The 26,991-nt window shown below is 38.7% G+C and overlaps 1 pseudogene; it reads right to left on the bottom strand.

Moving 5' to 3' along the window:
• Positions 1-149: 149 nt before the first annotated feature.
• LOC136329876 (T-cell surface glycoprotein CD1e, membrane-associated-like) lies at positions 150-26,991 on the bottom strand (annotated as a pseudogene).

Genomic DNA, 26,991 nt, shown 5'->3' on the forward strand with positions numbered 1-26,991 from the left:
ACAGGTTTCCAAATGGGTCAAAACCTCTGTCAGAACAAACTGTTTTAGCAAAGTCAATCTTTGTTTATTGGTATAAACCATGTTCAAAAAGAAGCAGACCAGAATTTTATGTATAAAGTAAAAAATATATTATCAGAGTTGGATCATTTTTATGTCTTCAACAATTTGTTTTTGATCCCTGATTCCTGTGCCAAGCAGAGGTGGTTTCCTGAATTCCTGGACTCCTGGGTGTTGTCTTCTGTGAGAGATGCAAGGATATAGGGGCATGGGGAGAGCAGATATCCTGATTTGAATTGTGAAAGAAAAAAGGATTTTGATCTCAACGATGAGAAATCAGAGAGAAAGACAAACAATAGAGGAATAAAAGAAAAAGTAGATAAGCAGTTGAATAAACAAAGCAAGAAAAGTCTCATCATGAACTCACCACAATCAGTGTAACCAGGGTAACTACTACAGTCAAACAGATTAATATAAGGGGGATGGTGTATCCATATGATTGGGGACAAAATAATGTTAATTTATGAAATACACTCTATCTTACCTCAATTAATGCCTCTTATTTCACAGGGTTGGGACTTTCCAAGAGTTTCCTTCTCTATTTTCTACATCCCTCATTTCAATTCCTCCTGAGCCAATGTGTCTGATCTCACACTGTTTCCTCTTTTATCAAATCATTAGCTCTTCCTTTTAATTCTCATTACTACCTTTTATTCTCTTCCTCTGTTTTCATGAAATTTAATTGCTATGAATCTTTACTTTTCTTTATGATTTATATTGACCCACTTTTATCTTCTTGTGAATAGCATTCTTATCCATTCTCCAACTGCTCATTCATTAGCTCATAACTATGGGAAAATTATCATTTCCCATCAGGGCCCTCATTCTTTCTCAACCTAGTGGATGATTATATCATGGCCTCCCAGGCTGCTGTGTTTCACTCGGCAAGTCAGGCTAGCCACCTGTCCAGCTGCCACATCCAGGCTTACTCGAAGATACCATGTCCCATCAGCATTGGGCAGCACTTCATCTCATTGAGTGCCCCACTGCTCCTGTTGACCCCGAATCCACATCACCCACACAGGTTTCAGATGAAAGCCAGAGATGTGGCACACCAGCAGCAGATGGCCAGGATCAGGACTAGAGCCTTTGGTCACCCAAGCCTGTGGCTTCACTGGAAAGAGATGAGAAGGAATGGAGTTTAGGAGGGCATCCTAAGACAAAGATTTTGACTTAGATACCTTAGCAGTTTGAGTAATTACCTCTTTCTCTCGTTGTGGAAACACTCCTGAATCAACACTCACTTTCTAGCCTCTTATTCTGTGTTCCAAAGGGGTGATAAAGTATAAAAAAACCTCAAATACAAGAGTTAAGCACCAAGGCTATGAAAGAAGAGGAATTTGGTCTCACTTTGTTGTTCCAGGTCTGACTTCTCTTCTTTCAGGTGGCTTGACAGAAATTGAGAGCAGGTGTTTCTGAGAAGGCCCCACACAACTTCTTTAAAAACATGGTAGTGATTAAGCACATTATAGACATTCTGAGCCTGACTCCCTGCTCCTGGAGATGGCTTCCAGGGATTTCTTTGGAAACTCAAGAAATCTGATCCTTGATATGACACATTTAAAACACTTTCTGAGGCCTTCCTGGAATGCATTCCATAACGAGCTGATAACTTGGTCTCAAAGAGATCTAGGGGTAGACAGGAAGAGAGAGTCAATATGGAAGGAATTGTAGGGAGGAAAAGTCAACAATCTAGAAAGTAAAGGGATTCAAGGGAAGAAACGTTTTCTGACAAATCACACGGAAGACTAGAGTTTGGATGAAAAATGGAAGGGAAATCTGTGGGGTAAAAAAAATAAAGAAATGTTGAAATAATGAATTTGAAGGGGCTAGATGGGAAGACTGTTAGAAAGATAGCAGAGCAATCAGGAAGAGCTCACTCTGGAGTGGTTAAGTACTGCTTAAGTCACGTGAATACTTCAGCCAGGAAGAAAGGAGGACAGATCCTGCTTGGGAAAGGTAGAGTCTGAGGCCAAGGATGGGAGAAAGAACATCAAAAGGTGACAAATATTTCAAGGAGCCAGAATATGAGGGTATATTCTGGAGTGTGAAGAGACATGTACATGTAGGTGTTTCTTTGTATGAGGTGAGCTGGGAGTGCAGTGGGAATAGTGGTAAAGGTGAAGCAAAGGAGGCATGAGCCAAAGACAAAACACAAGGTCAGGAAGATTGAATAATGGTCAGAGCCCATGTATCACCTTCCCTGGTCAGTGCTTTCAGGCAAATATCAGCTTGGAAAAGGAAACTCACATTCAAACTGAAACTGACTGGATAATGCTGCATTTCCCCAGGGGGAAACTATGGAGGTACAATTGTAGTCACACTTGGATGTTCTTCAATCCTCCTTGCTAAAATTTCCTGGGAGCAGGACCACAAAAAGCAGATGGTGTCGGAGACTGTGTTCCAGTGATGAGTGTACAGATCCCACAGCCAGCCTGAGCCCTCCGTGTGCTGCTGCTCTGATTGGCAAAGATGAAATCAGGAGTGTGTAATATAGGATGGGGACTCTACTTCTGCTGGATGATGGGGTGCTAAAATTTGGGTAGGTGAGAGACAGAGAATTGACAATTGAGAAAGCATGAAAGGAGCAGAGAAGAGGGTCCATGTAGAAAAAGATAAATGAGAATAGTTACAAAGTTTTCACATATTCCCATATTTCCTTTCCCCTGATCTGGCTTCTTATCCCCCAGACTAAAAAGTAAACAGACAGGAATTAAGGATGTTGCTTGAAACTTGCTTGGCATGCAGATTCCAAAAGTGCTTAGTAGGAGCATTACTTCCTGTCTCCCGATCCTCTCCCGAACTTTCTTCTACCCTGCCTTGCCCAACCACAGGTATATCTTTTCCACCTGGGTTCTTTTACCTACTGTGATTGGCCCATGGCAGAGAATTCCCTTGAAGAGCAGGGGCAGAAACAGCAGCATTGAAGTTCTGTTAAGTAAAGGATGCCTCAGCAGGACTAGTGCCCAAAGAACTAAAATATCAGCTTCTCCTTCAAACCCTTTTCTATTCTTCCCTAATGACCCTTGCCACAAACGAACCTTCCCTCTGCTTACTTCCCTGTCAGAGAAGCCTGACCACCTCCTTCAGCCACAAGCCTCCCATAGGCTCTGTCATTTCCCCTTCATCTCTTCCACCATCTGGCTCCTAGATTTTCAATTGCTCTTGTCTGCCTCCTATCTCCCACTGCACCAACAACTTTTAAGGGAGTCCTGGTTTTTTAACAAAGTCTGTGATGTGATTGGAAATTACACATTGAGATTATTAATGTCTTTTTTCTATAAAAAGTAGTAACAGAAGGTCCTCAGTAGTGCCCCGTGGCCTTTGCATCAGTGTTTCCACTCCTGATCTCTCTGTGGTCTTCTCTTCTTCTTATTAGCTTCCCAGCCTTCCCCTCTACCTCTTTTGATCTTCTCTGTATTTCTCTACTTACCCATTAATTTTCCTCTGGAGTCTACTGTCATTCTTCTCATTGCCTTGCCTGGTCCCCCTGTCTCCTCAGACTACCTTCTGTCTTTATATCCTGCTCTTACTAAATCATTATCAGAAAGAAGATAATAGGCACTTTGAATGTCAGTGTATAATCCACAGGGACATCTCTATAATCCACAGTGAAAAAGGAGCAGCAATGGCAATACAGATTATCAGGTTATCTGAGGAAGATACTCTTTTGCTTAGTTTCACCAGTCAGACCAACTGTCGCTGTTAAAAAGATCCATGCATATGATTGACCTGGAAGTGGTGAGCTGATAATAAATGGATGTTCATTAATGTTGTGTGAGTGGGTCTATTGGGGATGCACTGGGCCTTGAGCTCCCACTCTACCCTAAATGAGTTGAGTGTGTCTCCAGGTCCCCTGGGTATGAGGAGCAGTCATGCAGCCCTCCCCTCACAGTCCATGTACTGGGAGCACTGGTGTCCCCTCAGTGTGTCTAACTAGAGAAGAGTTTTATTAGAGGCTGGGAAGTGACTCTAGAGACTGGAATGTTCATGGGAGAATTAATTACTGTGTTGAGTCTTTACTTTTTTTTCATTAATGTTTTCTGTGGCAGCCTGCATGCAGTTTAAATAGTCTCCCTTTGGTTTTTAAAGGCACATTCAACTGACATTGATTTAAAGCCACCTGGACCCAAAAGATGTATTTGATACTAAGATATCAGAGAGAAGGCAATTAGAAAAAACAGAACAAAAAAGAGAAAAACCTAAAATTCAAAATCTCTGTGTTTGTAATATAAAGCACTCAACAAGTTGTGCTCAGAGTTATTGAGAAAAGTTTGCACTCAGAGTCATCCATTGTTTCTGACTCTGAGGCCCTGGCTTCAGACACCTCATGTGCAATACTGTGGGGAATATGTCAGAATCCTAAGGTAAATGAAATAATCTTAAATGTTTTATTCAGATAAATTATCGTTCTCCTGTGAGGGCCAAATGAGTCTATACTTGAATATGCAAAAACTCAAACAATATGCCATATATCACCCTTAAGAAACTAATGATCCAAGTAAATCCAAACATTAACCTGAATAATACAGTAAATATGTAAATTTAGTTTTATAAATGAATGGACTACATAAGACTGAAAGGTTTCTGCACAGAAAAAACAAGCATCAAGAAAACAAAACAGCAACCAACAAAAAATCAACCAAAAAACCAAAAACAAAAAAATCAACCAACAAAATCTCCAATAAGTGGATAATATCCAAATATACAAAGAACTCATACAACTCAACAACACAAGAAACAAAAAGTCCAGTTTTAAAAGTGGGCAGTAGACCTGCAAAGACATTTTTTTCAAGAAAGTGTACAAACAGCCAACAGATAAGTGAAAAGATACTCAACTTCACTAGCTACCAGAGAAATGCAGATCAGAACCACAGAGCTGCCACCTCACCCCTGTTAGAATGGCTGTTATCAACCAGATAAGAAATAACAAGTGTTGAAGAGGATGCAGAGAAAAAAGGCTTCATCCAATGCTGGTAAAAATGTAAACTGGTACAGCAACTATGGAAACAGTATGGAGTTTCCTCAAAAATAAAATGTGAGATAGAAAACAGAAAGCAAGAAGCAAACAAAACACAGTCACAGACAACAATAGGGTGGTAATGGAGGGGAAGGGGAATAAGGGGAGATCAAGGAGGGTGAAAGGGCTCAAATATATGTTGATGGAAAGAGACTAGACTTTAGGTCTTGGGCATACAATGCAATATATTGATGATTTATTATAAAATTGTACACTTAAAATGGATATAATGTTATTAACCAATATCACTTCAATAAATGTAATTTTAAAAATATTTTCAAGAATATATTTGTAGTTAACTCTAAACATTCCTTTAATTGTACTTGTACAATTTAATGCAATTGATTAATATTTCAGAAAGAAGTTAATAAAGAATTATTAAATTTCATATTATTTTACTCCCTGGAAGGCAGATATAAAGGAGTGTAAATAAGACATTTTAAATCATGTTGAATGATGTCAAAGAAATGGTGGTGTAAGAGATACTCCTGATCTCTCCCCTTGAAATTTCAGGAAATTGAACAACTATAATGCAGAGAAGGAACCCCAACTGGGTTGCAGGTGAACTTGAGTAATGCACACACCCAGTGGACTAAAGATTTGACCAAGTGAGAAGGGGTGGTGGTGGAAGACAGGACTCATTCTCAGAGGACTCCGGAGCCAGAGGACCAAGTTGTTCCCTTTCCTCACTGTTCTGAGGAAGGGAAGCACACTTTTAGTGTGGGTTTTGTTTCAGATCTGGGAGAAGTAGAGATACTGAGGGGCAGAAAAGAGGATGCTGAATTAGAGTGGGCACACAACCTAGAGCAGGAACACTGTGAGTTCCAAGGTCTGCCTGCATGGCTGAACTCCACTTGTGATCACTGGCACTGGGTGTGTGCACAGACTGCAACACTCCCTGGACCTGAGTGTGATTAGCCTGTGGTGATCAGTCCATGCAGTGCTGAGGCATATTCCATCTGTGAGCTTCGGCCCACAGACTTTGGCCTGCATGGTGCTTGAGTCATGTTTGATCAGTGATCTGTGCCCTTGGTGCGCTGAGCTCAGGAATACAGCTGCTGCAGTGACCATGGGATGTACTTTGAGTGGTATGGGTGGGAGGACCAGGGGGCAGCGCTCTAGCCTCCCAAATGCCACATTGCTTCCCTCGCTGTGGGAAGAGTGGCAATGGCAGATCCCCCAAAACTGACGCTCCAGAGGTGGAGGTGCCTGGCTTTCCATCCCCTGGTCTGTTGGGATGTGGGGAAGGGCACCTGGAGACCTGAGACCATTACGAGAGCCACAAAATTGCGAAGAGCTAAAAACAAGCCCCACTCACCAACACAAGTGCGACCCTGCCTACATCATTAAGACAGCAATGCCTCAGCAGAGCTTCACTCAAGAATCTCATAGAGGCAAAACTTGTAGTACAGTGCCATCTGCTGGAAGAAAAGAAACCTTTCAAAACTGAAAAAAATACATTTTGTTTTGCTTTTCCTAGTTTTTTTTTCTTTTCTTTTTTTCTTTATTTTTCTCATTTGAACTTCATTATCCTTAGTTGTAATATTTTTTATTCTTACTTTTCATGAGGGTTTTATTTCTGATACTTTATCTTTTGTTTCTTTTTTCTCTCCTTCCTGTTTTTCATCTTTTTTTTGTTTCTTTTTCCTCTCATATGAACTTCATTTTTCTTCAAATTATTATGTTTTTTTGTCATACTTTTTTTATGGTGTTTTGTTTGTTTTTTATTTTATTTTTTTCTTTTTCCTCAGTTTATGCAACTTGTTCTTGGTAGTCTTTGTTCTACTTTTCATTATTTATAGAATTTTAATTTTTCACTGTATTTTAAAATTTTTGATTTTGATTTTTCTGTTGCAGGATATTCCAATACAACTTTAGGCCTTATTCAGTACAGATATTGGCAAGATTTACTAATATTTTTTAATATCTGATACACTAGCTGAAATTAAGACCATTATACAAAATTACTTAAAAAGGGGATATATAGTTTTATGTAAAGGCCCTTGTAATTCTAGATATTCAGTAAAATAGGTTTATACAAAATATCAAAGCTATAAAAAAGATAGTTATTTCCAGACATTCTGTGGCTCCAAATTCACATAATCTATTATCAGCTGTTACTGTGAAACATAATCTGTGTTAATATTTTTCAATGATAATAAAGCTGTGTAGTGTCTGTTTGAGCATGTCTGTAAAATGAAAGGACAGGGATACCTCTTTGCTTTCACCTGGGAAGGTTACAAGTTTAGTTGGACAGTAATGACTCAGGGACATGCAGAAAGTCCCATCTATTGTCTTAGATAATAAAAGCTGATTTGAATAGTACTGAATTTTCCAAAGATTTTACTCTAATCTAATTCATAGATAAAATACTTAATGCTCTAGGACAAGCTCTGATTCTCTACCTTTAGTGAAATACTTGGGTTATCTCACATTTAAAAATGGTCTATTAATTAACCCTAAAAACTCAGAAAAATTCCATCTTTCAAAAACAAAGCAGTTTAGAAGATTCCTAGGTTTGATTGGATATTGTCACAATTAGGTTCTAAGTTTTTATTACTAAAATCAAATTTACAGCCTGACCAGGCAGTGGCACTGTAGATAGAGCATTGGACTGGAATTCAAAGGACCCAAGTTCAAAACCCCAAAGTTGCCAGCTTGAGCGCAGGCTCATATGGTTTGAGCAAGGCTCACCAGCTTGAGCCCAAGATCACTGGCTTGAGCAAGGGGTCACTCAGTCTGCTGTAGCCCCCAGGTCAAGGCATATATGAGAAAGCAATCAGTGAACAACTAAGGTGCCGCAACAAGGAATTGATGCTTCTCATCTCTCTCCCTTCCTATCTGTCTGTCCCTATCTGTCTCTCTCTATCTCTGTCACACGTACAAAAGAATTAAATTCCAGAACATATGGAGATCATCATAAAACTATAAAATGTTATAGTCAACAGTTTGATTTCCGTAGCAAAGGGCTGGCTCCCTTACTGGATAAGGTCTATCTCTAAACAAGCAGAAAAAATATTTATGGGCTCTTTTCTCTATTAAACTCTATCACACTCAACACTTCTGTCAATCAATTTGCTTAAAACTGTCATCATCTTAACCCTGAAAGTTTATTAACTCTTTCTATAGGATGAAGACACTCACAATTGTGTTTTGCTTACTGATCACTTTCTTGTTCTTAGATATAATTTAGAGAAAACTTTTACTGATAATACTGACTTAATTTGATTTATACATAAATCTTCTCTAAAATAAAAATTACTAAGCTAGATAGGCCAGTAACTACATGATGGGAGTAATTGAAAGTTCTTATTTACTTGAAATAAAATCTGCCCAACAAGCTAAATTAATTGTTTTGATCTGGGCTTGTCAATTAGCAAAAATTCAAGTAGTCAATATTTACACTGAAAGTCCCTATGCAGTTAGCACAGCGCATGACTTTTGAATGTTATGAAAACAGTGAGGTTTCTTAACCTCCTCAGGACAACCCATAAAAGTGAGAGATTGGTTGAAAAAAATTTAAATGCCATACAGGAAATAAAACAATTGACAATTATTAAAATTTCAGGACACTAAAATTACCACCATAAAAACAAAAGAAAATTAAATAGTCAAGCTGTCTAGACATGAGAGTATTTCCTGTTGTCTTTTAAATCAGTAAAAAAATCTCTTACAGTGCCAATAAAAGACTACAAAAAAAAAAACAATAAAATATAACAACAAAAAGGGGAACCTTTGTCCCAGGCAGAAAGATGGCTTGAAAACAACCAAACCAATCTTGCTGATAGGAGTTCAGTTACCTATGCTTTTAGCATGTACATGGGCTAACACACTAGGGTTTTAAAAATGAATTTATAAAGTAAAACAAATGCTACTTTAATACAAAGTGCATAGCAGATTTTTTTTTTTTGTATTTTTCTGAAGTTGGAAACGGGGAGGCAGTCAGACAGACTCCCACATGCACCCAACCAGGATCCACCCAGCACGCTCACTAGGGGGCGATGCTCTGCCCATCTGGGGCATTGCTCTGTTGCAACCAGAGCCATTCTAGAACCTGAGGCAGAGGCCACAGAGCCATCCTCAGCGCCCGGGCCAACTTTGCTCCAATGGAGCCTTGGCTGCGGGAGGGGAAGAGAGAGACAGAAGAAGGAGAGGAAAAGGGGTGGAGAAGCAGATGGGTGCTTCTCCTGTGCCCTGGCTGGGAATCAAACCTGGGACTCCTGCACGCCAAGCTGACGCTCTACCACTGAATCAACCGGCCAGGGCTCATAGCAGATATTTTATCTGTCCATAATATAATCCAGGAAAATCATTCCACGGGTCTACTTACAATATGTCAATTGAAGTTTAACCAAATGCCACCATTTCAGGGATACAAATATATATTAGCTATGATTTGTATGTTTTCTCACTGGGCTGAAGCATTTCCTTACAGGAGAGCTACAGCTTTAATGGTAGGTAAATTATGGAAAAAAATTAATTTCAAATTGGGAAATTTTCTCTAAGTTAGTGACTAAGGGATTCACTTTACAGAACAAATAATGCAGTTTATTTATACTATTTGGCTTATTCTATAGTAAGCTTTTAATCTCCCTTGGCCAAAAGCTCTCCCTACAGTGCTTCTCAACCTGAGATCTCCTTTTGGTAAATGTAAACCTTCTTGTAAAATAGTCACAGGCTGCCCCATGCATCTGGATAAAGGGACATATGAACAAACTTTGCTAAAAGGAGACATTCTATATTATTGTCCAGGGCTTATTAACCAGCTTTAAAAAGTTAAGAAATTAGTAACTAATTCATTTCACGATGTGCTCCCAGGAGACAAAGACTTCAAAAGACCACAACTTAGAACCAAAAGAATATTGTCCATCAAAAAAAAAATATTAAAAACTTTCCAACATTGTCAGAAAAGACCTTATCAGGTGCCTAACCATGAAGGTGCACTTACTCTTGTCTGACATTTGCCTTCACCTACAGATGAGAATGAAAAAAAGCCAACATCAGAAACAGACAACTTTTCCAAGACATCAACAAGGCCTGCACACCCAAAACTTAATGTGAAACTATTAGTTTGATTGAGTATACCTGTCTGCTAATATTAATCATTAATAACAATAGAGTTATTTAGATTTTTTTCTTTCAAAACTTGTGTATATAATCCAACTGTTATTATAATTGCTAAAGGTGTATAGAATAACTTTTGTATTGTCAATAATGCTCTAATATAGTTTTTTTTTTTTAAAAGCTATTACTAAAAAAAAGAAGATACATGTTTTAAAAAGTTCAAAAAATGTGGCTATAAAATCATGGCCCTTTATAGCTACAGCTAAGTCAGAGAAAATTTACTTAAAAAATTTACTGTCCTCCAGGCCTCTGAAAGTTTTAGACAATTGTAATTTATAGCATTGTGTTCAATATGGCCAGCGGCCACCACCATCATGGCCATGCAGGTTCACATTGAATTCAGGAAGACAGTAAAGAAACAGTGGAGCCAAAATATGCTGAGCCACTAAAGTCTCACAGTGGCAGACAAGTAAAACGCAGGAAGACAGCTTTCCCCTCATTCAGGGCTCCAAAGCCCTGATGCATTTTCTGGTTTCTCCTGGGATCAAAGGCCCCCCACAAGACTCAGTAGGGCTCCCAAAGCCCCCTCAGCACTCTGCATCTGCCCTCCTTCTGTTCATCTGCAGAAACTGTGGGTGGGGAGGACCAAAAACCCCTCCTCCAGCAAACATTAGCAAAACAATGGTCCTTCTCAGCAGGAAGGTAATTTGTAATTTGCAATCTGCTGCCCTGGGTGCAAGGACTGCAGCTTTTCACAGACTACATATTCATGGTGCTGCCCAATGCCAACTATATGCAAGCAAAAACTTAAACATTTGTTAAAACTTATTTGCCCAACATGTTCTTAAATACTTGGCCTGATTAAGTTAAAGCTTCCAATTCCACAAGTGAAAATCAAATTAATAACAGCACTTGAGTACTTCCAATAAAAAGTATATAAACCATAATAAATAAAAACTCGTCTAGTGGTAAAGTATTATTATATTTTCTATTTCATGATTATCTTCTTTTTTAAAATTTTTATTAATTTTAATTTATTGTGTTTACATGAATTCAAGTGTCCCACTGAATATAACTCCCTCACTCCCCACCCTGTGTCCCTTTTTATACTTCTTTTGCCCCCCTCCCCCTAACTCCCTCCTCCCTCCCCTATAGGATTTGCTGTCCTATTAGCTATATCTCTGTGTTATGTATATATAATTTCTCTAATCCCTTCATCTTCTCTGATCCCATCATCTCATCCCACCTCCCTCTGACTGCTGTCCCTCTGGTCCCTGTGAACCTGCCTCTGCCTCTATTCTATTTTTCAGTTCACATTGTTCATTAGATTCCACATATAAGTGAGGTCATATGATATTTTTCTTTCTCTGCCTGGCTTATTTCACTTAGCATAATAGTCTCTAGGTTCATCCATGCTGTCACAAAAGGTAAGATTTCCTTCTTTGTCATGGCTGCATAGTATTCCATTGTGTGTATGAACCACAACTTTTTTTTTTCTTAACTTTTTTTTTTTTTTTAGAGATGGAGAGAGAGTCAGAGAGAGGGATAAATAGGGACAGACAGGAATGAAGAGAGATGAGAAGCATCAATTATCAGTTTTTTGTTGCAACACCTTAGTTGTTCATTTTTTTTGTTTTAAATAAATTTTTATTTTAATGGGGTAACATCAATAAATCAGGGTACATACATTCAAAGAAAACATTTCCAGGTTACCTTGTCATTTAGTTCTGTTGCATACCCATCACCCGAAGAGAGATTGTCCTCCGCCACCCTCCATCCAGTTCTCTCTGTACCCCTCCCCCTCCCCCTCTCCCTCCTTCCCTCCCCCCACCCCCCGTAACCACCACACTCCCGTCCATGCCTCTTAGTCTCGCTTCTATGTCCCACCAATGTATGGAATCCTGCAGTTCCTGTTTTTTTCTGATTCGCCAATTTCACCCCACACAATGCTACCAAGACTCCACCATTCCGCTGCAAGTGATCCGATGTCATCATTTCTCCTAGCTGAATAGTATACCATGGTGTATATGTGCCCCATCTTCTTCATCCAGTCCTCTATTTTTTTTTACAGTGATTAAAAGCCTTTAAGCAAACTCTTGGCTAATACAACAAGAATCCCTAAAAGAGTAGTGTCCTTAACATGTTCACTAAGTCCAAGTTGGCCCCATCCCCATGCCAAATCCCTGAAAAATGCAACCCAACCACAGTTCAGTCTGTTAGGAGCTGTCACAGGGAGCAGGAGTCCAGGAAATTTCCCCACAGGAAAAGTCCGCATGGCACTGGCATTGTTGTCACCATTCTATACTTTACAGCTCATGTCCAAGTCCCAATGACCACTGCTTCTAGCTGGTAATGATTCAGGTAGACTGGAAAAAGCCATTTGCAGCATGCGTGGGTATGAAGCTTCTGTTCTCCTCTGCCTGGAGAGTTGAGACCAGGTTGCTTTTCCCTGGAGCTCTGTGACTGTGGCCTGGTAAAGAGAACCTTGGGATACACTAAGCTGGGTGGCAAAGGTAAATTCATAATACAAGTTGGCAAAAGGAGGAAAGAGAGCTCTAAATTAGGAGTAGGTCCTAATTAGTTATTAGAGAAATGCAAATCAAAACTACAATGAGATACCACCTCACTCCTGTTAGATTAGCTATTATCAACAAGACGGGTAATAGCAAATGTTGGAGAGGCTGTGGAGAAAAAGGAACCCTCATTCACTGTTGGTGGGACTGTAAAGTAGTACAACCATTATGGAGGAAAGTATGGTGGTTCCTCAAAAAACTGCAAATAGAACTACCTTATGACCCAGCAATCCCTCTACTGGGTATATACCCCAAAACCTCAGAAACATTGATACGTGAAGACACATGTAGCCCCATGTTCATTGCAGCACTGTTCACAGTGGCCAAGACATGGAAACAACCAAAAAGCCCTTCAATAGAAGACTGGATAAAGAAGATGTGGCACATATACACTATGGAATACTACTCAGCCATAAGAAATGATGACATCAGATCATTTACAGCAAAATGGTGGGATCTTGATAACATTATAAGGAGTGAAATAAGTAAATCAGAAAAAAACAAGAACTACATGATTCCATACATTGGTGGAACATAAAAATGAGACTAAGAGACATGGACAATAGTGTGGTGGTTACCAAGGGTGGGGGGAGGGAGGACATGGGAGGGAGGGAGGGAGAGAGTTAGGGGGAGGGGGAGGGGCACAGAGAACTAGATAGAGGGTGGCGGAGGACAGTCTGACTTTGGGCGAGGGGTTTGCAACATAATTTAATGACAAAATAACCTAGACATGTTTTCTTTGAATATATGTACCCTGATTTATTAATGTCATCCCATTACCATTAATAAAAATTTATTATAAAAAAAAAAAAGAAAAAAAAAGGAAAAAAAAAAAAAGGAGTAGGTCCCAGCCTGAAATATGAGTGGGGCCTTGAGTTAGGAGGGATAAAGGAAACACTATATATTAAGCAAAGCAACAGAAAATAGGACTATCAACACCCACAACAGAGATCTTTGAGGGAAGAATAAAAAACCTGACTATTCAGGCAAAACATACTTAAGTGGCCCTTGTGCGAATGAGATCAGTTTACCTGCTTCTTGGAAGAAATACCCTAGGCTCGTCCACAGTGTCGTAGATGGGGCCAATGGCCCTGGGCACCTTCAGCCTTCAGTGGCAAACCCCAGCTTTCTGGGCAAGGTTAGGTCATAGGTGGCTGGAGCAGGGCTGAAAGAGACTGAACCCTCCCTTAGAGGAGCGAGGGGGAAGCCCACCTTCCAGTGTCCCTGTTTCCTCACAGCAGAGGCGTGTAAGCCTGGCAGGCTTTAACTCAATGACTTTCCTTTCCACTATTGAAGCAGGACCCAGATGGCATCCTATGAGACCCCTTTGGGGCATTGGAGCCTTTAAGGGTGTATCCTAAAAGCTGGTAGTTCCCCTGATCTCTATTGGGCTTTTTCTGCCTCTAGGTATCTTAAAAGCCATTCTCAGAAGATCTCGCTGAGGGGTTTGAGGATCCCCATCCGCCTATATAAATCTTTTCCATATATCTGGAGCTATTTGGAAAAAAGACAGAACAGTGTTATTAACTAGATCTAATGAAGAAAGTAGTAGTTTGCAGGCGAAAAAGATTTGGTGTCTCCTGTTCATCAGCATTCAAAAGAAATGTTTTTTGTTTTTTTTTTTTAAGTAAAAAGCATGATATGGTAGACCCGTCAGAGTCATTGGCCTGGTGTGCAGGATTCCCAGGTTCGATTCCTGGCCAGAGCACACAGGAGAAGTGCCCATCTACCTCTCTACCACTCCCCCTCTCCTTCCTCTTTATCTCTCTCCTCCCCCCCGCAGCCAAGGCTCCACCAGAGCAAAGCCACCCTGGACACTAAGGATGGCCCCATGGCCTCTGCCCCAGTCGCTAGAATGGCTCTGGTTGTAACAGAGCAACACCCCAGATGGGCAGAGCATTCCCCCCTGGTAGGCATGCCAGGTGGATCCCAGTCAGGCGCATGCAGGAGTCTGTCTGACTGCCTCCCCATCCCCATCCTCAGAAAAATACAAAAAATAAATAAATAAAAGAAAAAATACTAAAAAAAAGGGGGGGGGCATTCCCTTGTGCTAAAGCTCCAGGGAGCATGGAGTGAGCTTCAGTATGTCCTTAAAACATGGAGCTCTATGTTGACATATAAGTCTTTGAAGAAGGGGGAACTGCTGAAATAGTTTATCAGCATTTGTCCCTACGACAGCAGTCTTTATAGTGGGAACACCATACGTAAATATTTGCTGTCTATAGATTAAGGGGGGCATATGGCAAATGCTGAAAAGCCATGATCTTTGTGCCCCTCCCCTCCTCCAACACCCTCCCTCTTCCCTTCACCCTGTAACCCCAACACTGTTGTCATGTCTCTGAGTCTCATCTTTATGTCCCACCTATGTATGCAATCATATAGTTCTTAGTTTTTTCTGATTTACTTCTTTCACTCGGTATAATGTTATCAAGGCCCATCCATGTTGTTGTAAAAGATCCTATGTCATCATTTCTTATGGCTGATTAGTATCCATAGTATATATATACCAAAGCTTTTTAATCCACTCGTCCTCTGATGGACACTTGGGCTGTTTCCAGATCTTTGCTATTGTGAACAATGCTGCCATAAACATGGGGGTGCATTTCTTCTTTTCAAACAGTGCTATGGTGTTCTTGGGGTATATTCCTAACAGTGGTATAGCTGGGTCAAAAGGCAGTTCAATTTTTAATTTCTTGAGGAATCTCCATACTGTTTTCCACAGTGGCTGCACCAGTCTGCATTCCCACCAGCAGTGCAGGAGGGTTCCCTTTTCTCCACATCCTCGCCAGCACTTATTCTGTGTTGTTTTATTGATGAGCGCCATTCTGAGTGGTGTGAGGTGATATCTCATTGTGGTTTTAATTTACATTTCTCTAATGATTAGTAATGTTGAGCATTTTTTTCATATGCCTATTGGCCATCTGTATGTCCTCTTTGGAGAAGAGTACATTTATTTCTTTTGCCCATTTTTTGATTGGATTGTTTGTCTTCCTGGTGTTGAGATTTACAAGTTCTTTATAAATTTTGGTTATTAACCCTTTATCAGATGTATTGTTGAATATGTTCTCCCATTGTGTAGTTTCTCTTTTTATTCTGTTCTTAATGTCTTTAGCTGTGCAAAATCTTTTTAGTTTGATATAATGCCATTTGTATATCCTGTCTTATCATACATTCATTAAACAAAATCCTTCCAAGGTCTGCCCTGAATTTTTTTATCACCTTTGTGTATGGCTTTTTATATCCTCTTCAGCTGGCTATGTACTAATATTATTTTACAAATCAGCATAAAGCTATCTTTTTAAATGATATGCACATAACAACATATTGATGCCTAATTCAGTACAAAGTCCTATCTGTGTTGGAAACATTAGATTAATTTTATTTAAACTGTGACATAATGCAGTTTCCAAGGGAAACTGGATGCTAACCAAGCCAACAGAGGCATCATGTAGTTAATTTTTGATTCAGAGGAGCTTGCCAAGTTCTTGTCCTGAGGTGTTTACTATTCAATAAATACAATCACATTAGTTTGGTGGAGATGACGCACATTGCTCTGTCTTGAAGGTGTTTTTTTTTTGTGTGTGTTGTTTTTTTTTTTTACTTTTTATTGCTGTTTGTTTTTGTTTTGTTTTGTTTGTTAGTCCTATTTGGTTTAGTTCTTTCTAAAGGGACAGAGATATTTTTATTTCTTTCTTTTTAACTTTTATTCATTGATTTTTAAAGAGAGGAGAGAGAGAGAAGGAAGGGGAAGAAGCAGGAAACATCAACTTATAAAGTCGCTTCCTATATGGGCCTTGACCGGGCAAGCCCAGGGTTTTGAGCAGGCAACATCAGCGTTCCCGGTCAACACTTTATCCATTACACCACCACAGGTCAGGCCCAGAGATATTTTTCAAAGAAAAATTATTTTAAAACAAGTTGAAATAATACCTCAGTTACAAAGTTCTGAGTAGTGAGTAATTATCAAAGATTTTTGAGTATGTTAAATATTTAAGTCAACTTAATACAATGCAAAGCATAAGATCAACAAATCCATTATATTCAATATTTGTATTCTCTACAGTAAAGTGGAATTTCATCCTCACTTATTCAAAAACAAAGAGAATAGGAGAGAAAAGCAGGATGTAATCAATTCCTTATCACGTTGCTGCCTAATTACATTATGTAGTCCCTGAATCATTTTAATGCTGGGGATAGGGACATGTGTTTCTTTTTCTCTTAATTTACTCTGCCAATTCAGGGATGCTCTTAGTGGTGCTGCGGCTGGTTAAGAAGAAAAACATCATACAGCACTCACAACAAGGAAACATTTGAAAATTGTCAATCCTAGGTATCTTTGGATAAAAACCAATCTGTTGTTTGGTTGCTTATTATCTACCCAAATTCTGCTAGATTAGAATGTAATAGTAAAGCAAAATGAGAAAGCACAGTTTCTCTACCTTCAAAGGAGTAAAAATAGGGCACAAACTCACACTCACAAACACAATTATGTCAGCATCAGTGATAAGAGAGAGGCCATGATAAAGAACATAACCGACTTAAAATAACTCAGTTATGAACAAAGTGGTATTGAAGAATTTAGTACCAAATGGGAAGAGACAGAGAGTCTAATGTCACTTTAATAAGACATGTGGCTTTATACTTGTAGATTATGTGTCATTGTTATGTATGTTGCTTTACATGTGTAACTGAGTACCGTCAAGGTAACATAGGCAAAAAAGAAAAAGATGTTACTATCTTGTTTTACTTAATGCACTGTATGCTGTAAATCAGGCATTACACAAACATGTATAACAATTTTTCTTTTTTGCAATCAGCAGTATTTATGCTTTTGCAGATAATTTCACATAAAATGCCATCATTATTGCTAAAAGTGGTACTTCTGTGTGTCTTTTCCCCCTCGGGTGTTTGCCTATATTGAGATTTCCTTTCTTTTCACCCTCATAGAAACCATAACTGAGTAGTAGCTACCTTACCTGTTGTTGGAAAGGTCATTGATGAAGTTAAGTTACCCTAAAACACTTCTTTTTCTTATCATCGTCATGACTAATATCATTACTATCTCTAGGAAATTCCTTTTGCAATTGCAACAAAAATAATAAAATACGGTCAGAGTAATGGCGGAGTAGGAAGCGATACCGATAAATCTCCCCCAAAACTCAACAAGATCTTCAACCAGAAACAGAAAAACCTATACTTGGAGCTTCCAGATTCTTCGCAATACACCCAAAGGTATGATTGAGTGAAAAATTGGCTAAATATATAACCAAACCCCGAAGGAAATAGGGAGTAAGAAATGCTCCGCCTTCCTCACTAACCTAAACAGGGCGGCTTTTTCTGGTAACTGTGAATATAGAAACTGAGGCGGGCAAAGGGGGTGAATAGATCCAGGCCGCTGCAGCAAAAACGGCCGAACCAGGCTGTGGCTCAGAGATCCAAGCCGAGGAAAATCTGATCCTGTGGCAACCCGGGCAATACAAGCTAACACTCGCGCCAAACCCAAACAAAGAAAGACAAGCGGAGCGGCCATTTTACCCGGTCTCCTGGTCGGTGCGCAGTTAGTGGAAGAGAGATTTCTTCCTAAGCCGCGGAAGTGGGTGCCCGTGTTGCCCCACGGAGAGGCAGGGTGAGAGGCCTTTCTGTGGGCTGAGGGCAGAGTCTCTGGGCAGCCCCAGCGCCCTGGGAAAGCCACGCACGGGAGGGAGTGAGAACTAATCCCAACGGTGGAGATTTTCCGTGCTGGAGGCTGTTTCACTCAGAGGGAACCGCAGCCGGCCTCATATCCTGGTTTGCGCGCGCAGATAAGGAGTGGGTGATTCCTCCGAGTGCCTCGGCAGTGTGCGCCCATGTTGTCGCGCAGAGGGGCAGAGTCAGGGGCCTTTGTGTGGGCCGGGGCGGAGTCTCGGGCCACCCCAGCGCCTTGCAAAAGCCGCACACGGGGACGGAGCGAGACTCAATTCCAACGCTGCAACTTTTCCCTGCGGTTGGGGGTTTCACTCAGAGCGTGAGACTGCTGGCCGGATATCCTGGTTGCAGACAGTGAGTGAGAGTTTCCTCCAAGCGCCCCGGAAGTGGGCGCCCGCTTGTGTTACCGGATAGAGTGGCAGATCCAGAGGTCTTCGAGTGGGCGGAAAGCCCGCCTGATTATGCTAGCAGCTCTGACTGACTGAGCCTTACCCAGAGCCCTGTGCTGAGTGAAAATAGAGTGGGGAGTTGCCAGCAATTTGAGCCTCTTACTATCCAGGCAGAGGCAACAGCAACCCCATACCTGGACTATCAGGCTACTAATTGAGGAAGGAAAGACTAGGAGAAAGGCTCCAGGAACACGGACTCTCTCACTGTCGGAGCCTATAAATGCTAATGAGCCTCGACTCCCAACAAGAATAAAGCACAATACATGACATTGCCATAGAGACTTATCAACTGCACACCTCTACCTGAGCGTGCCAAAGGGGCAGAACCCGGGGTACAGAGTCACCGACCAGGAAGAGGGAGAGAAAAGAAAAAGCAAGAAGATAACCTCTCAAAATCAAGAATAATCTGCAGACTTTATAACCTATCCCATTTTATTATATTTGTTCGTTTGTTTCTCTTATCTTCATTCTTGAGACTTTTTTTTCCTCCTCCAATTTGGCCGATTAACTCTCTACCGGTCTTACTCTCTCCTCTCCCTGAACTACACTACCCATAAGTGTTACATCTCCCATTATCATTTCTCTTCTCTTCCTTTCTCTCTATGAGGGTTGCACTCCAAAACCCTTAACTCTCTCTCTCTCTCCTTTCTTTTTTCTTCTTTTAGTGGTTCCCTCTTTTTTTCTCTCTCTCTCTTTCTTTTCTCCCTCTATATTAGTTTCTTCCTTTCTCCTTTACATCTCCTCTCATTCAAACCTCAATAACAAACAAATTATCTTATCTGGGACTCAAACCTATGTTTGTGGCATTTTGGGGGGTTTTTACTTCACCTTTTTAACGCACTAGCAGTGCTCCCATCCCTGGCTCTCCATATTATCTAGTTCTTGTTCCACTAAATACAATAGTAAGTTTTTAATTTGTCCCCCCATTTTTCCATTTTCCTCTTATTCCTCTCATCATAACTCTTAGAAAACCAACACCTAAAAGCAAATCATTTTATTCTTGACCCAAATTTTTTCCTTATTTGCTTTTTGTGGGTCCATACGCTCTTTTTTTTTCTTTTTTCTTTTTTTTTTTTTTTTTTTCTTTCTCTCTTTTTTGCCCCTTTATTACTTTTCCCCAATACAGGCCCTCCATCACAGGCATTGTTTGTTATAACTCACAGTCCACCACAAGATTTTCTCAAGAAAGAGGGGAGAGGAGAGGAGAGGAAAAAAAGAGGGGGGGAATAATTTCCTTTTTTAAAAAAAATTTTATTTTATTTTATTTTTCTTTATTTCATTATTAATTTTTTTTAAAAAAACAACTCTTTTTGATTTGTTATTTTTTTATTTTTTTTTAACTTTTTATTCTTTATTAAATCTCATTAATACTATCAACAAAACCACCCTCAGATGCCATTAAGGAAGAGAAAATCGAATATCATGGATACAAAAGAAAGAGAGGTAACACAGCTAGATGAGGAAAAATCTATGGAGAAAAAATTTAATATATTGGAAACCTTGGAGCTAAATGACAGAGAATTCAAGATAGAAATCCTAAAAATCCTCCGAGATATACAAGAAAACACAGAAAGGCAATATAGGGAGCTCAGAAAACAACTCCATGAACACAAAGAATATATGTCCAAGGAAATTGAAACTATAAAAACAAATCAAACAGAGATGAAAAACTCAATTCACGAGCTGAAAAACGAAGTAACAAGCTTAGCTAATAGAACAGGTCAGATAGAAGAGAGGATTAGTGAAATAGAAGACAAGCAACTTGAGGCACAACAGAGAGAAGAAGAAAGAGACTCAAAAATTAAAAAAAATGAGATAGCCCTACAAGAATTATCTGACTCCATCAAAAAGAATAACATAAGAATAATAGGTATATCAGAGGGAGAAGAGAGAGAAAATGGAATGGAGAACATACTTAAACAAATAATTGATGAGAACTTCCCAAGCCTGTGGAAAGAACTAAAGCCTCAAGTTCAAGAAGCAAACAGAACTCCAAGTTTTCTTAACCCCAACAAACCTACTCCAAGGCATATCATAATGAAATTGACACAAACCAACAGCAAAGAAAAAATTCTCAAGGCAGCCAGGGAAAAGAAGAATACAACATATAAAGGAAGGCCCATTAGATTATCATCAGATTTCTCAGCAGAAACTCTACAAGCTAGAAGAGAGTGGACCCCAATATTTAAAGTCCTGAAAGAGAGGAACTTTCAGCCACGAATACTATACCCATCAAAGCTATCCTTCAAATACGAAGGAGAAATAAAAACATTCACAGATACAGAAAAGATGAGGGAATTTATCATCAGAAAACCCCCACTCCAGGAATCACTAAAGGGGGTTCTCCAATCAGATACAAAGAACAAAAAAAAAACAGAGCCACAAGTAAAAGCTCCAAGAAGAACACAATAAAACCAAATTTAAACTGTGACAACAACAAAAAGAAAGGGGGGGAGAAGATGGAGATTAACAGTAGCAAAGGACGATGGAGTGCAAAAGTACTCACAAAATAGTTCGCTACAATGAACAGGGTAGGGACCCTTTTCATTACTCAAAGGTAACCACCATTGAAAAAACCACCACAGAAGCACATGAGATAAAAAAGATAGCAACAGAGGAAAGATGTATGGAATACAACCAAATAAAAACAAAAGATAGAAAAACGAAAGAGAAGGATCAAACAAGACACGAAACTAACAGAAAGCAAGATATAAAATGGCAATAGGGAACTCACAAGTATCAATAATTACACTAAATGTAAATGGATTAAACTCACCAATAAAAAGGCACAGAGTAGCAGAATGGATTAAAAAAGAAAATCCAACTGTATGCTGCCTACAGGAAACTCATCTAAGTAACAAGGATAAAAACAAATTCAAAGTGAAAGGCTGGAAAACAATACTCCAAGCAAATAACATCCAAAAAAAAGCAGGTGTAGCAATACTCATATCGGATAATGCTGACTACAAGACAGGAAAAGTACTTAGAGACAAAAATGGCCATTTCATAATGGCTAAGGGGACACTGAATCAAGAAGACATAACAATTCTTAATATATATGCACCAAACCAAGGAACACCAAAATATATAAGACAGCTACTTATTGATCTTAAAACAAAAACTGACAAAAATACAATCATACTTGGAGACCTCAATACACCGCTGACGGCTCTAGATCGGTCATCCAAACAGAGAATCAACAAAGACATAATGGCCTTAAACAAAACACTAAAGCACCTGGATATGATAGACATCTACAGGACATTTCATCCCAAAGTGACTGAGTATACATTTTTCTCCAGTGTACATGGATCATTCTCAAGAATTGACCATATGTTGGGCCACAAAAACAATATCAGCAAATTCAGAAAAATTGAAGTTGTACCAAGCATATTTTCTGATCATAAAGCCTTGAAACTAGAATTCAACTGCAAAAAAGAGGAAAAAAATCCCACAAAAATGTGGAAACTAAACAACATACTTTTAAAAAATGAATGGGTCAAAGAAGAAATAAGTGCAGAGATCAAAAGATATATACAGACTAATGAAAATGACAATACGACATATCAGAATCTATGGGATGCAGCAAAAGCAGTGATAAGAGGGAAGTTCATATCGCTTCAGGCATATATGAACAAACAAGAGAGAGCCCAAGTGAACCACTTAACTTCCCACCTTAAGGAACTAGAAAAAGAAGAACAAAGACAACCCAAAACCAGCCGAAGAAAGGAGATAATAAAAATCAGAGCAGAAATAAATGAATTAGAGAACAGAAAAACTATAGAAAAAATTAATAGAACAAGGAGCTGGTTCTTTGAAAAGATCAACAAAATTGACAAACCCTTGGCAAGACTTACCAAGGAAAAAAGAGAAAGAACTCATATAAACAAAATCCAAAATGAAAGAGGAGAAATCACCACGGACACCGTAGATATACAAAGAATTATTGTAGAATACTATGAAAAACTTTATGCCACTAAATTCAACAACCTAGAAGAAATGGATAAATTCCTAGAAAAATACAACCTTCCTAGACTGAGTCAAGAAGAAGCAGAAAGTCTAAACAGACCTTTCAGTAGAGAAGAAATAGAAAAAACCATTAAAAACCTCCCCAAAAATAAAAGTCCAGGCCCTGACGGCTATACCAGCGAATTTTATCAAACATTCAAAGAAGACTTGGTTCCTATTCTACTCAAAGTCTTCCAAAAAATTGAAGAAGAAGCAATACTTCCAAACACATTTTATGAGGCCAACATAACCCTCATCCCAAAACCAGGCAAGGATGGCACAAAAAAAGAAAACTACAGACCAATATCTCTAATGAATACAGATGCTAAAATACTAAACAAAATACTAGCAAATCGAATACAACAACATATTAAAAAAATAATACATCATGATCAAGTAGGATTCATCCCAGAATCTCAAGGATGGTTCAACATACGTAAAACGGTTAATGTAATACACCATATCAACAAAACAAAGAACAAAAACCACATGATCTTATCAATAGACGCAGAAAAGGCTTTCGATAAAATACAACACAATTTTATGTTTAAGACTCTCAACAAAATGGGTATAGAAGGAAAATATCTCAACATGATAAAGGCCATATATGATAAACCATCGGCTAACATCATATTAAATGGCACTAAACTGAAGGCTTTCCCCCTTAAATCAGGAACAAGACAGGGTTGTCCACTCTCTCCACTCTTATTTAATGTGGTACTAGAGGTTCTAGCCAGAGCAATCAGACAAGACAAAGAAATAAAAGGCATCCATATCGGAAAAGAAGAAGTAAAGGTATCACTTTTTGCAGATGATATGATCCTATACATCGAAAACCCCAAAGAATCCACAAAAAGACTACTAGAAACAATAAGCCAATACAGTAAGGTCGCAGGATACAAAATTAACATACAGAAGTCAATAGCCTTTCTATATGCCAACAATGAAACAACTGAGAAGGAACTCAAAAGAATAATCCCCTTCACGATTGCAACAAAAAAAATAAAATACTTAGGAATAAACATAACAAAGAATGTAAAGGACTTATATAATGAAAACTATAAACCATTGTTAAGGGAAATCGAAAAAGATATAATGAGATGGAAGAATATACCTTGTTCTTGGCTAGGAAGAATAAATATAATCAAGATGGCTATATTACCCAAAGCAATATACAAATTTAATGCAATTCCCATCAAAATTCCAATGACATTTTTTAAAGAAATAGAGCAAAAAATCATCAGATGTATATGGAACTATAAAAAACCCCGAATAGCCAAAGCAATCCTAAAGAAAAAGAATGAAGCTGGGGGCATAACAATACCTGACTTCAAACTCTATTATAGGGCCACGACAATCAAAACAGCATGGTATTGGCAGAAAAATAGACACTCAGACCAATGGAACAGAATAGAAAGTCCAGAAATAAAACCACATATATATAGTCAAATAATTTTTGATAAAGGGGCCAACAACACACAATGGAGAAAAGAAAGCCTCTTCAATAAATGGTGCTGGGAAAACTGGAAAGCCACATGCAAAAGAATGAAATTGGACTACAGTCTCTCCCCCTGTACAAAAATTAACTCAAAATGGATCAAAGATCTAAACATAAGACCTGAAACAATTAAGTACATAGAAGAAGACATAGGTACTCAACTTATGGACCTGGGTTTTAAAGAGCATTTTATGAATTTGACTCCAATGGCAAGAGAAGTGAAGGCAAAAATTAATGAATGGGACTACATCAGACTAAGAAGTTTTTGCTCAGCAAGAGAAACTGATAACAAAATAAACAGAAAGCCAACTAAATGGGAAATGATATTTTCAAACAACAGCTCAGATAAGGGCCTAATATCCAAAATATACAAAGAACTCATAAAACTCAACAACAAACAAACAAACAATCCAATAAAAAAATGGGAAGAGGATATGAATAGACACTTCTCCCAGGAAGAAATACAAATGGCCAACAGATATATGAAAAGATGCTCATCTTCTTTAGCTATTAGAGAAATGCAAATCAAAACGGCAATGAGATACCACCTCACACCTGTTCGATTAGCTGTTATTAGCAAGTCAGGTAATAGCAAATGTTGGAGAGGCTGTGGAGAAAAAGGAACCCTCATACACTGTTGGTGGGAATGTAAAGTAGTACAACCATTATGGAAGAAAGTATGGTGGTTCCTCAAAAAACTGCAAATAGAACTACCTTATGACCCAGCAATCCCTCTACTGGGTATATATCCCCAAAACTCAGAAACATTGATACGTAAAGACACATGCAGCCCCATGTTTATTGCAGCATTGTTCACAGTGGCCAGGACATGGAAACAACCAAAAAGCCCATCAATAGATGACTGGATAAAGAAGATGTGGCACATATACACTATGGAATACTACTCAGCCATAAGAAATGATGACATCGGAACATTTACAGCAAAATGGTGGGATCTTGATAACATGATACGAAGCGAAATAAGTAAATCAGAAAAAACCAGGAACTGTATTATTCCATACGTAGGTGGGACATAATAGTGAAACTAAGAGACATTGATAAGAGTGTGGTGGTTACGGGGGGGAGGGGGGAATGGGAGAGGGATAGGGGGTGGGAGGGGCACAAAGAAAACAAGATAGAAGGTGACAGAGGACAATCTGACTTTGGGTGGTGGGTATGCAACATAATTGAACGACAAAATAACCTGGACTTGTTATCTTTGAATATATGTATCCGGATTTATTGATGTCACCCCATTAAAAAAATAAAATTATAAAATAAAAAAAAAATAATAATAATAAAATACCTAGGAGTAAACTTAACAAATGATGTGAAGGATTTATACACTGAAAACTATAAATCACTATTAAAAAGAGATTAAAAAAGACATAAAGAAATGGAAAGATATCCCTTGTGCATGGATCTGAAGAATCAACATAGTTCAAATGACCATATTACCCCAAGCCATATATATATATATAATATATATATATTATATATATATATTATGCAATCTTTCATATATTTTTTTCTTACCAAAATGTTTTAATCTTTTTTGTTTTCTCCTACTATTTTCCCCCAGAGGGTCTTTTTCTATTTTTATGATATTTACATTATCAGTGCAGATCTATCTATCATCTATCTATCTATCTATCTATCTATCTATCTATCTATCTATCTATCTATCATCTATCTATCTTTCTTCAATTCAGGAAGCCAATTCCTTGTTCTGTGTTTTGTGTGTGTGTATTTTCTATGTAATACTGGTGGTTCTGTTTCTCTTTTGAAAGCCTTACTTATGCAAATTCCAGTACCAAGAGTGGTTTTACAGGAGCAGAATTTTAAGAAAAATTTTTGTGAATTGGTTCAGGATTTCTAATATTGGTTATCTAATAGGATTATGTTTAAAGACATTCATGATTCTGTGTCCAGTGGTGAATAGAGCAATGGCTACCGATGTCATTATGTGTTAAGAAAGATAACAAAATATCTAGAGGGAATACACCCAATCAAATATTAATAAAAGATAAGGTTCTGAATGCTTGAGTATTTGATACCTTAGAACATTTTAGTAAACTAAAAAGTATAATAAGACTGGCTGGTTACTCTTATCCATATGGAAGAAATTGAGAAATAAAAGGTTTGAGCTAAGAACTTCTAATCCCCAGCTTAAGGCATAAATAACCTTAAAGAAACTTTTGTCCCTTCTAGGTGTAAGGTTGAGATTTGGGGAGGACAAACCCAGATTTCATCCAGTGTGTGGTTGAATTATAATAAAATTGATTTTTCAACCTTGCAGAGTTTGTGCTGGTAAATTGACAGCATGGATTGGGAAGGAATGGCATCCTGGAAAGTGGGATTAAGGACAAGTGGGAAGATTCCAATAAAGCTGGAAATACAGAACCACTAAATTCTGCTGAGTCTTCTTTGCCCTTGGAAACAGCCTAACCAACTCTGCTAAGGAAGTGAACTCTATTTTGTCTGGAGAACCTTTTATGGTCTCCCTGACCTCACCAGATACTATTGATTCTCTTCATCCTTATCATCCCTCTTTGCTTCTAGACCTATACCTGAATTCAAGTACCAGTAATCTCCAAGGTTGAGGTAGAACGTGTCACCTACGAGAAATAACTGCAT

Source organism: Saccopteryx bilineata, chromosome 3, assembly GCF_036850765.1.
Source record: "Saccopteryx bilineata isolate mSacBil1 chromosome 3, mSacBil1_pri_phased_curated, whole genome shotgun sequence".
Lineage (NCBI taxonomy): Eukaryota > Metazoa > Chordata > Mammalia > Chiroptera > Emballonuridae > Saccopteryx > Saccopteryx bilineata.